The sequence below is a fragment of the Lynx rufus genome, unplaced genomic scaffold (genome assembly GCF_022079265.1).
Source record: "Lynx rufus isolate CCGP_SWC_20201006 ecotype Redwood Valley unplaced genomic scaffold, mLynRuf1.p SCAF_7, whole genome shotgun sequence".
Classification (NCBI taxonomy): domain Eukaryota; kingdom Metazoa; phylum Chordata; class Mammalia; order Carnivora; family Felidae; genus Lynx; species Lynx rufus.
Window position 1 is genome coordinate 53,990,407 of NW_025814889.1, and position 12,954 is coordinate 54,003,360.

The following is a 12,954-nucleotide window of genomic DNA, read 5'->3' on the forward strand; positions in this document are numbered from 1 at the left end:
GGATTGTACGATGTGCAGACTGTTCGTATTACATGTATGTATTGTGATTTCCTCATGTCCCCTGCCTCTCTTGATTTGCGATTTCCCGACGTCCCCTGTCACGTGCCCAGAGAACTTTCTTTGAAGGTAAAAGCTGTGCAAGAGGCATGAGACTCAGGCCTATTCTTTGTTTAAATGGTGGAAAAATATAAATTATTTTCTAAGTAATAAAGATATGCAAATTATCATTGTAAATAAAGTCTAAAGTTTGAAATGACTTCTTTATATAAGTGATATTTGTGTGATGAACAATTCCTGACCAATGAGAAGTGACTGATCAAAAAATCATTTCTAGCCTACTTTGGGAGGTATTTTTGGTGCTTCACTGTCAGTATGGGGATCTCCCTTGTCCTCACCTTTTGAAACATTTCTAAAATAATAATGAAAACCACAGTAAGGATCTTACTGTCCTTTCTTCCATCCTAACCCTAAGTCCCACTTAATGCCTTTCCTGGTTTATATGCCACTTTGGAAATAAACTGTCTTTTCAAACTGGCAGAAGCCTCCAGTAAAACCAACTTTTGTAAGCTTTCATAGCCTGGGGTAAATCAAGATTCTCCTTATTCTAGGGATTCTCAGCTCCTGTGTGTGGAAAGAAAAATATCAGTAAAATTTCAAATGCTCATAGGTTACCTCCAGACCATTGATGTCTAAAATTCTGTATACTTCGAAACCAAACTGAGTTTCTTTCATTCACCTTCGCTCCTAACAAGCAGCAAAATACTTTATGATCGTTGTTCTAGGTCATTCATTTCTCTTGTGATTTTTCCATGAAAGGAAACTGAATTTACTGATACTGTTCATCTGTTTTTCTAATCTGTTCAACAAAATTCCACCATAAGATTAGGAGACCAATTAGCCGTTTTAAGCGAGGAGCATTCCAAAATTAAATTACTCTTAGAACCTCTAATCAGGGCAAAATATGCAAGTTTTAGGTCCACCTGTATTCATATCAGTTTGTTCCTCTAGTAAATACTCAAATTCTTATTGCATATTTGATTGATTGCATATTCAGTGCATATAAGCACTGAATTAATTAAACTATAAACAATGCATTCAGCAACTTAAATTGAGGTTTGCGTGGTATTTATAATGTTTAGCACTAATAATCCATGATCAGAGAAGAACAGATTTTTCAGTCTATATTACATACCATGGCAATTTGCGTATCACCTCACACATTTCATTTATTACCATGCTGCAACTTTACCTTACCTAATGGTGCTTTTACCTTACCTGAGTGATCTTTACATTCATACTATCACATCATTCAAACAGGTTAACAATGGTGACAAAAAATAATTAGGCATTGTCCTGCTAAATATGTTTAAAGACCCAAAACTAAACCTTAAAGCTTTATTATTTGGTGGAACTCCATGTTAACATCTGCAGATTCAAAAATACTGATCCACCGTAAATTATTTTAGTACAGTAAGACTATAAATTATATGGAATTGTATAGAGATGGAAAACAAAATTAGCTTTTGCTCTGTGCTTCAGGTTGCAAAATGAGCCCAAATTTCCTATCTAAAGGTAGCGGGTTCTTCTCTATATTCTACTCCTAAGGTTGATTACTTGAAAGGCATTGGTATTCATGGATTTCTGCTTCCCTCAACAGAAGAGAAGTCAACCCTTCTTTTGATAGATAGTGAACATGTACCTGTTCAGAAAAGTTTCCTCATTGCTTCACATCAAGAAGAGGTTCTTTAAGCATGCAAATAATCCATTAAAAAATTGCTTCAGAGAGTAATATTGTCATCGTATGTAAGTACTATCAAAAATATTTAAATTTGATATAGTTTTTGAAACAAAGCTGTTTAAAATTTTTTTTGTTATTCAATTACAACGAAACTCACAAAATGACCTTCCATGGTAGAGAGATGCTAAATATATTGATAGAATTACAACTACTATTGTGTCATAAAAAACTGGAAAGAATATTTAATTATTTTTCTAATATCTCTCATGCCTCAGGGAGGAAATTGTTTTATGGCAGGTTCAAGAAATACATGAAATAGATAAAAATAAACTTAGTACCAATAATTTAATTAGATGAAATGCACAAATTATAGCCTGAGTTTTTCAGACTTGTCCAGAAAAAAAAGGAATGTATTATCCAGCAATTTTTCATGGATTAGATTGTTTTAAAGTAAATGGTCTGTTAATGTAGATTATATTTTAGTAAATTATAACACTGTTAAAAAGCCAAATACGTTATCTTCATTACTAAAAATAATTAAATCTTATTAATCTTGACTTTCACAGATGAAGCACTGACCAGGCAATAAACTACACCCACTACTTCATCTGCCAAGACTGATCAAATGGTAGGTCGGAATTTGAAATTCATTAACAGAAACATAAATTTTTAAAAATCATGTTAAAGCTTTACTGCTTTAACTAAAATCTCAGTGTCAGTAAAAGTACCTATTTCAAATGAAACAAATTTTAGCAGGGAATTCTTCCTTTCCTCTTTAAAAAAAAAAGAAAGTCAAACTCATAGGAGAAAAGTGTGACTTCTCTTCAGTTTTACTTCTCTAACTCAAAATAGTCAAGGAAAAGTGATCAGAAATTCTCCGCCATAATAAGGAATAAGAATACCCTTCACCTAAGTTACAACTCTCCACACCCAGTTTCATTGTGCAGTCCATGGTACCAGAAAGCAGAAAAAAAAAAAAAAAAAAAAAAGTTATGGATCAGGAGTGAACACAACATAAAATGTGAAGGATCATGCCAGCACACCCCTCCACCTTTGTGATAAACCAATTTAGTTATCAGCTACTCTTGAGTAAAGACACTTAATGGATCCATATTTCAGCCCTGACTTCCGTTATACAGTCAGCACGTACACATGCTTTGGAATGTGAATTAGCCCTTAGAACTTAGAAACTGCTGCTTGAGTACCTTTTGATGGGAAGGACTTTTTTTTTTTCTTTTAATTCTAGTAATTTTACTCCCTATATAATAGCAAAATATTTAGATGATTTAATGTAAAATTAAAAGTAGTTGTTTAAAGATGTTTTGTGTATATAACTTGTTGGTTAGAATTTTCCGTCAACTTTCTTTTGAAAATTAACTGGTTATTTTTATGGCTTAAAAACTCCTATCACATATTATGTTTTAGCTAGTTATAAGCATAAACCAGTACTATAGTGTTGCTATCTTTAAATAATAATCCTAATTACCTATATATTACCTGTTAGTGGGGTTTATTGGTTTGACATTTAGTGTATATTTATTCATTAGTTTTTTTTATATAATCACTATTTTTTAATATTCTGTCAAATATCTGCATGGGATTTTTACCATACTGTGTTTGCTTAACTGGTGGTTTGCTTTTGTTTTTGTTTTCCATCGAGTGTCAATTCATTTCTTGATATATTCTCACAGAAGTATGCATACCATTTTTTGCTCCAACAAGGACAGTTTGTTAGTTGATGAGCACTGGAAATAAATATCACTGAACCCACCCACCCCTTGATATTTCTTCCTAAAGATTTTGGTCATGCAAATCAGAAAATGAAAAATCGGTGCTTTTAAAAATATTCAAAACTTTCAGTGCAAAACAATGAGTAAGAATTCTTCCTGGCTTTCTATCGTAATATTTGTATATGCAACTGAAAGAACTTTAATTTGAATGTAGAATATTTTTGGTTTGGGCTGATTTGGTTAATTTGATTTGGTATTTGGTATTGAAATGGATTTCTGATTCCCGATGGAACAGTTGTTCTGATCAGTCATTATTTCTTCCTTTTCCTAAGAAGAAAAAAACAAACAAAAAAACTGCCATTAGAAAGTTTATATTAGTAAGTCCCAAATATTTGACTTTGTAGGGTATTTGCAAACCAGAGAGTATTACATTAACTTAATTTAGTATTCCTGAAAAGCAATATTTTCAAATAAGTAGCAACCAAAGTAACAGTATAGGGAATGTCTTTTGCACATGACAGTTTTTAACAAGGTAGTTCTTACCACTCTCAACTGAACATGTTTATTAACAACTCTCCAAATTTATCAACTTTTAGAAACCCAAGAGTGAAGCATTGGACTTAAGGGATCATTTTGCAATTGAAGTAAATCTTGTCCTTACACCTGTATCTCACACTTAATACATGTAGCAATACTTCGTATCTTCCTATCAAAATTATTTGTTAAGTGATTTAGTTAATGGCTGATAAATATTTTGTAAAACATAAAATTGTACAGGAAAAATATTAATTTGTATTTATTTTTATTATTTTTTAGCATAGACACTATATTGATGCTCCTTTTTTGCCAGAATTACTGGAAGTGCCTCTTGATTTTTTAATATATATATATAAATATTACAGTAAACATATACTCAAAATTATTAGAATTGTGTCACAGATGATCAATGTGGATGTTACAATGTGAAAATAATGTATAATATAAATATAATTCTGTGGTATTATGTTTGATGTAGTTATTTGTACAATCCAAGCCCTCCGTCCAGTTTTGAAGGCATCCTTCCCTCTCATATCCAAATGCAGTGGTTTGTGCCCAGCTATACATGCTATAGTGAGACATCTGCTGGACTCCTACAATTCCTAAGGACTCCTGGGGGCTTTTTCCCCCATGGTCACATTTCCTTGCCTATTGCTGATGAATTCTTAGTTTCATCTCTCTGTAACTAAGCTGTGTTCTTTGTCTAATCAAATAGTTAACACCATAATCAACATACCTAGATTTCTGGCATTCAGCTGCAGAGTTCTATAAAATAGCTCTGCCATTGATCCTATAAATACTACAGTTTGTCCTATACGGATTGTCTGTTGATGCCTAATACATGGGATATTTGGTTGTACAGACTCAGAATAATTTTTGTTCTGCATCTTTGAAAGTTTAAGAAAACTGAATGATTCAAAACATTCAGAGTGTTTTAACTAACTCAAACATACAGTCTTCAGACAAAAAAAAAAAGCAAATGTGATTTTTATCCACAGTTTCCAAGGAATTAATTCTTTAAGCTACACATACAGATTTCCCTCATTCCCTGTTAGGCAAAATCCCTGCTCCTAAACTTGGTATATTTGTAGCTTTCTTCACTTTGGCCCCAAACTATCCCTCACCAAAGGAACTAACCATCTATCATTTGTATTTCTGTGTCTTAGGCAAGTTATTATCAGTGGAGTATTTACACACACTGTATACATATATTTTCTTTCTTTTGTATACACACACATACTTCCAATCACAGACAGCACAAAAGGGCAGAAGATTGACAGTATCTTCTTGAGTTGTAAACTTTATCCCTCTCCCAAGGCTTTCCTTTTACAGTGATGTCCTCAGTGGAAAGGAAGCAATAGCTGGAAATTCCAGTCCCAACCTTCATCTCCTTCCTGCAACTAGGTGCTATCAGAACTGTTCGTAGGTAAGCAAATGTTCATTTACATGGTTGGGTAAGAGAAGTGATGATAGGTATCTTCTAATGGCTCCTGAGATTCAGCCCAGGGCAAAGGGATGACCATAGCCACTGCCTTGGAGATCAGTTTAGTGTGTCCTGGATCAGCTCTACAGATCACCCCTATGCCTGCTGAGCCATGTGAGGTGGAGCTCGGGATATGGGTACACCCCAACCAATGAAAAGAAAAATGAAATAAAATCAGTTCTTAAATAATTAGAAACTCTTCTGCTTATTAGGAACGATTTAAGCTTATTTAATCCTGAAGCTACTTCAGGTCCTGATCATTCTTTCTGACATCATTGCTGGCTTTATAAAGGAGCCCAAGGTCCACTTCTGGTGAAATTTGTCAGATTTGAAGAATTATCAGGCTGCCCATGCTGGCTGAGATCTTTTGGGCTATTGGGGCCAGTTAGAGCTGGATGGGCATAGGGAGAACATATTGGTTCATACTTTGTGCTTACTCTACTGTCAATTTGACTGCCTTTTCCCTGTAAGATGCCAAAGGTGAATTCAGAGACGTCCTGGTCTTCAGAGAGTGCAAAGTAGTTAATGATTATGTAATCATTTTCTATTTGTGCTATAATCAATTGCCACAAACTTGGTGACTTCAAACCAACAATTACCACAACAATGGTGACTTATTGGGTCAGAGCTTGGCCAGTCAGAAGTCTAGAGGGACTTGGCAGGACTCTCTTTCTGGTCTCTCACAAGACTGAAATCAAGTATTTGCCAAAGTGTTTGCCAGCCTGGACTCCTCTCTGAAGTCTCTAGAATCCACTTCTAAACTCATTTAGGTGGTTGGCAGAATACAGTTCCTTGTGGTATAGGACTGAGGTCCCCCATTTCTTGCCAGCTGATGTCTGAGAGCCTTTCTCAGGGTCTTCAGGCAACTTCTTTCCTGTAGGCATTGCTTCTCTCACCACTTGTCATCTTCAAACTGGTGATGTCACCTGATTCCTTCTTACACTTTGAGACTTTCTGACTTCTGCTGCATCCTTCTGTCTCCAGCTAGGAAAGTTCTCTCCTTTTAAGGGCTCATGTTATGATATTGGGCCCAGATAATCCAAGATGATCTCCCTACTTTAAGATCTTTAATTACATTTGAAAAATCTCTTGCCATGTAACTTAGCATATTTATAATTTTCTGGGGATGATGGGGTGGACTTCTTTGGGGGCTCTAATTATGTTTTCTACAAATCATGAATAGGATGAGGAACACAGTGAAAATAAAGAAGGCATATTAGCCACATGGTTGTTCCACATGATGGAAGCTCATGCCCACAGTGAAACTGCGGGGAAGATACAGAGATTTCCCATATACCCCTGCCCCCTGTACACTCAGCCTTCCCCATTACCAATCTCACTATCAGAGTGGCACAGTTGTTACCATTAATGAACTTACCATTTATGGACCATTTATGAACACATCATAAATCACCCAAAGTACATTATTTACCTTAGGATTCGCTCTTGGTGTTGTACATTATAAGGGCTTGGACAAATGTATAATTACATGTATCTGTCCTTATGGTATCATACAGAGTATTTTCACTGCCTTAAAAATCCTCTGTGTTCTGCCTGTTCATCACCGCCCCCCGCCCCCTGCCAGCCCTAACCTCTGCCCATCACTGGTCTTTCACTATCTTCATACTTTTATCTTTTCCAGAATGTCATATAGTTGGAATCATACAGTATGTAGCCTTTTCAGGTTGGTTTCTCTCACTTAGAAATAAGCATTTAAAGTTCCTCCATGTCTTTTCATGGCTGGATAGCTCATTTCTTTTTAGTACTGAATTTTATTCCACTGTCTGGATGGACCACAGTTTATTTATTTACTTACCTGCTGAAGGACAAAATGATTACTTGCAAGTTTTAGCCTTTATGAATAAAGCTGTTAAAAACATCTGTGTTGCAGGTTTTTGAGTGGATGTAAGTTTTCAACTCTTTGAGTAAATACCAAGAAGTGTGGTTGCTGGATCTTATGGGAAGAATATGTTTAGTTTTATAAGATTCCACTAAACTGTTTTCCAAAGTGTGTGTACCATTTTATATTCCCACCAGCAATGAGTGAGAGTCCCTGTGGCTTTAAGTCCTTACCAGCATTTGGTGTTGTCAGTGTTCTGGAATCTGGCCATTCTAATAGGCGTGTATTGGTGTCCTACTGTCACTTTAACTTGGATTTCCCTGATGACTAATGATGTGGAACATCTTTTCATATACTAATTTACCATCTTTATATCCTCTTTGATGAGGTGTCTTTTAAGGTCTATGGTCCATTTATTAATTGGACCCGTTTCCTTTCTTTCTTGCACTTTTGGTTGGGAAAAAAAAATAGTTGTTTGTCTTAATGAGAGTCTCCATTTTGGGTTTTGCTGATTGCACCTTTATAGTTTCATTTAGCATGTTCTTCTCTTCCTTGCATTTCTTCTTCTTTTTTTCCCCTCACACTTACTGACTTTTGAGAGAGCGCAAGCAGGGGAGGGGTAGAGAGAATGCGGGACAGAAGATCTGAAGTGGGCTCTGTGCTGACAGCAGAAAGCCGGATGCACGGCCCAAACTCATGAACCATGAGATCATGACTTGAGCCAAAGTCGGAGGCTTAACCAACTGAGCCACCCAGCCACTCACTCCTCTCTTCCCTGCATTTCTTTTTTTTTTTTTATTTTTTTTATTTTTTTTTTTTAAATTTTTTTTTTTCAACGTTTATTTATTTTTGGGACAGAGAGAGACAGAGCATGAACGGGGGAGGGGCAGAGAGAGAGGGAGACACAGAATCGGAAACAGGCTCCAGGCTCTGAGCCATCAGCCCAGAGCCTGACGCGGGGCTCGAACTCACGGACCGCGAGATCGTGACCTGGCTGAAGTCGGACGCTTAACCGACTGCGCCACCCAGGCGCCCCTCTTCCCTGCATTTCTTAAGAACTGATATTTAGATCTAAACTGAGGTTTGGTAAGATTTTTTTTGAACTAGGGAAGAGTGCTATTTCAGAGGTGATATTTCAAGTTTCTAGTGTCCATTGAGATATTTAAAATAGCTCCTTCTTTTTTGTATTGTTACTGATCATTGGTGACCATTACCTAGATGCATTAATTCATTAGAGGTTTGAAAATTATGGTATTCTAATTCTTTCATCCTTTTTTTGTTCATTATTTGGAATACTTCTATACAGAAAAAAAAATGTCTTCACATTTTAATGATTCTAATGACTAGGAAAGACAGGATAAATGTAATTTTTCTCCTAAGTACCAGTTTTAAATGTATTGAAGTGGTTCCTTAGAAGCATCCAGAGTTTAACATGTTCTTTTTTTGGAGTGCTATGAATTCATGAATTTAAACATTCTATATATTTCAACCATTACAGTTACTTAACGATGAAAATTTCCTACAGTTGGTTAGTGGGAGCTTGTTCAAATTCGCCCATGAGTTACTGGGGCACAATCTAGTCTTCAAGGCCTCCCTGCTTTTTTGTATGACAAATATTCTGGGCTCATCTTGTATTCTCAGACCTGGTAGTAATCACATATTGAGAAGCCATAATTCCTTTTATATAGCATTTATAGACCCAATTCAGTGCTGGTTGCACTTATTGCTACTGGTTGATCATTGGTTTTAGACCTTTTCAGTGCAGAGCTAAGATATATGTCACTCAGACTGAAAACTCCTGCTTCAAATATAGGACTACCAAGTTTTTCTTAACCTGGTTCATCTTAAATTATAAATGACATTTTAAGCCATGAGCCTGGATGAGGTGATTTGGGATTATATGTAGATAGGGCAAAGAAGATATTCTAAGGACTGAACTGTGGAGTGCTGTGGCAATGAATACTAACAGGAAATGACCACTTAGCCAGAGGAAAACAAAGAGAGTGTGGGGTTATAAAAACCGGGTGAAGAGAATGGATTAAAGAGAAGGACACAATCAATGGTATGCAATTCTGCTAATAGCTCAATGAAGATGAAGCCCAGAAACTGCTGAATTTATTAATGTGAAGGCCTTTGATGTTATTTATGAAAGTAGTTGTGGTAGAGTAGTGGAGGCAAAAAAAAAAAAAAAAAAGCTGGTGGGACAAGAATTGGAGAAGAGGAATTTTAGGTAAGGAGTACAGATGAAAGCTTGGTCTTAGAAACATGGACCATACAACCATAGGAATAGAAGAGGAAACAAATCAGATGAATACAAATGCAGATGGAGAGTAAATGTGGTGGGGGAAGAGTACAATATTTCTCTCCTGATTTTATCAGTGAGTTCCCTAAGCAAGGTCATCAGCTGATAATGAAAGTTGGGAAAGAAATGGTGAGGGTTTGAGAGAAGTCATTTGGAAGAAAGGGAAAGAGATTAAGTTATTAAAAGTTATGCTTAACAATGCCTCTAAGACTCAGTGAGGTCAGTGGTCATAAATTTAAGATAAGCCCTTATGTCATATTAATGAGTTTTTATTCAACTATTTAAAACAGTGTGGGTGTAAATACAGAGTAGAGAGAAATTTGAATTTAACCCAACTGTGGTTTGTCAAGGAAGAACAAATTGACCAATGGACAAAGGAAGTGATGCGCTGTGCAAGTGAGTGATTAAAACAGTTATGTGAAACAACCCAGGTAAGGAGGGAAATGACAATATGAATGATATGGGTTAAGTTGTGTCCTCCCCCCTAAAAACATATGTTGAAATCCTAATGCCCTGTATCAGTGAATGTGACCTTATTTGGAAATAGGGTCTTTGCAGATGTGATCAAGTTAAGATGAGGTCACTGGAATGGGTCCTCATTCACTATGACTGTCCTTTTCAGAATAGGAGAAGACAGAGACACATAAGAGACAATGGTCATGAGACAATAGAGGTAGAGATTAAAGTAATGAATCTATGATTCCAACAATTGTCAGCAAACATTGATGGTAGAAGAGAAGGAAGAATCCCTTCTTTAGGTTTCAGAGGGAGCATGGCTCTGCTGACACCTTAGTTTTGGACTTTTAGCTTCCAAAACTGAGATAATAAAGTTCTGCAGTTTCAAGCTCCCCAGTTTGTGGGGGCTTTGTTAATTCAGCCCTAGAAAACTCATTCATTTATGGTTAATTTCACACCACAGCAGCAGAGGTGAGTGGTTATGGTAAAGTTTATATGGCCTGTAAAACCTAAAGTACTTACTATTTGACCCTTTGCAGGAAAAGTTTGCTGATCTAAAATACGGAAGTAGGATATAGTCCAATGAAAGACTACATATGAGAAGTGCTGAATATTGTGTAAAGTAAGTAGTATGTACCTTCAAAACTGTAACTTTAACTGTGGACTGAAGAGGTCAGGAAAGGAATCATGTTAGAGAGTGAACTTGAGTAAGCTGAGGATAGACCAAATTACACTCTCGGGAAAATTCCATTTGTTGGTGAGGAAACGTAGGCTCTTTGCACTTTGGGATAGTAAACACTGCTTCCCTTTGAATGCACTAATGGCCACACTGTTAAACACATTGAAAATACAAGACCTATTGCAATGCTTGCTCACTAGCAAAAGCTAGTTTGATTGCTAAAATAAAATACTTGGTCTTTCAGAATCTGAATGTACCATTGCCTCATTGTAAGATTTATCACTTTATTTGTATCCTTTTTTTTTTCATTTGTAGTGAAATGTGCTTATAACCTTTGATTTTTGGTTATTGATCCTTACCATTGTGTGAACTGAAATTGTATATGTAATGATGATACTTTCCAGTCATTTATAACATTTTGTTATTTGGAATATACTTCTGAATAGCTCATATAATTTAATCTTTAAGAGAGCCCCATGAATCTAGTTTATTTTGAATAAAAATTCTGCTTCACAGAGGAAGAAGCTGAAATTCAGTAAAGTTTAGTGACCAGGTCAGAGTCACAGCCATTTAAGAATATGATGGATCTTGGATGATACCGGTAGCAAATTCATTTATTACCATAACCAAATGCAAGCTGATATGGCTCAGAATCCTCCTAAAATGGTACTCTTGGAAAAAGAATTTATTGTAATTTTAGAATTTTTCAGTGCAAGGAGTTCTCTCTCCTTAGAATTTAGATAGCATAAACAAGTGGATGCTGAAAAATCCAATGTTGTTTTGTTTTTTTCTTTTTCTATTGGATCCTTATAAATTGTGGATGTGAGCAACTGATCCTGTGTCTGAGAATTAACTCTTTCTAGAAAGAACTCTGCAGAGCCTTGATCCTGACCTGGTATGTGTTCCCTAAGATTCTAGAATCCCGGGGGGGAAAGAAACCACACAGAGATTTAGCCTATGAGCCTTTTTTTTTTTTTTTAAACAGAAGTATCCCAATGATGTCTCAAGGAGCAGCTGGCTTAAAAACTTCTTGGAAGGAGAAGGAGGGATCTTTGTTACAGACTTCCGCCCCTCCTCCTGCTTCTGTTCCCTTCCCCTCTGCCCCCTGCAGAGTTTTGTTTCTGGGAATCAGCAAGTAAGATCACAAGTGGTCTTTTCTCTTTTCACTCTCTCCCATACAGAAAGCTTTATCACGTGTGGCCTTAAACTTGCAGCAAATTGCAAAGAAATGGCTCAAAAGCTTCAGCTCTCTCTGTGCCCTGGGAGCTGAGATGCACGTCAGTGGCTTTGCCAGCGTGGCCTGTTCTCTGCAGACTGCCAGAGAAAAGAGGCCAGGAGGAAAGAGGAAAGAGTCGAAATTGCCCAGGGGTGAGACCATGCCCTTCATCTTTTCTTTCCCCTAATTTGCTCTGTCTGTGTCCATCCAGGCTCTCCCCACCTGGCAGAACTGCTCAGAGCTGCTGTAGAATTCACCCCAGTTTCCTCTTTCAGTCTGTGGAGTGGGGTCCAGCCTCTTGCTGAGCAAGTTGAGAGGAATTGGCTGTCTTTGATCTCCACCTCCAGGTAAGATTTAGTTCTCTGCTTTTGTATTTTGTGACTATCACACCAGATTCTCATAGGAAAGCAGCTAATAAACCCTTCAGTTCTGCACTACAAGTATCTTATCCATACACACCATTAAAATTGGGCCCTTGTCAGGTTAATAGAAATAGGAAAGGACACAGGTTAAAGTCAGATCAACTCAGATCTGGGTTCAAATTTTGACTCTGATGCTTATTGGTTGGGTAGTTCTTGACAAGTCACTTAACAGCTCTGAGTTGTATAATTTTCTGTAAAATGGGAATTCTAATGCTAACCTTGCTGAGTTGTTTTAAGGATCAGCCAAAAGTATATAATTCACCTGGCACATAAATAGTACTTGTTAAATCTGAATCTGACACAAACAATTACTTGTATTAGGGGGCTTAGCTTTCTTAACTCACAGTTCGTATTAGCAAGTACCATGACATTATTTGGTGTCCAGAAGACAAGCTAGTCCAGAGGGTTTCTTCATGAGACTAAAAGAAGAGCGTGTTGGGGGTTGCTCTCTGACTTTCTCTCTAGCAGTCTTTGGAGTTTGACTATGGATGGAATCTATGTCACAGGATTAGGGCACAGAGCTTCAGGGCTTCTGTGTGATCCAATTACAC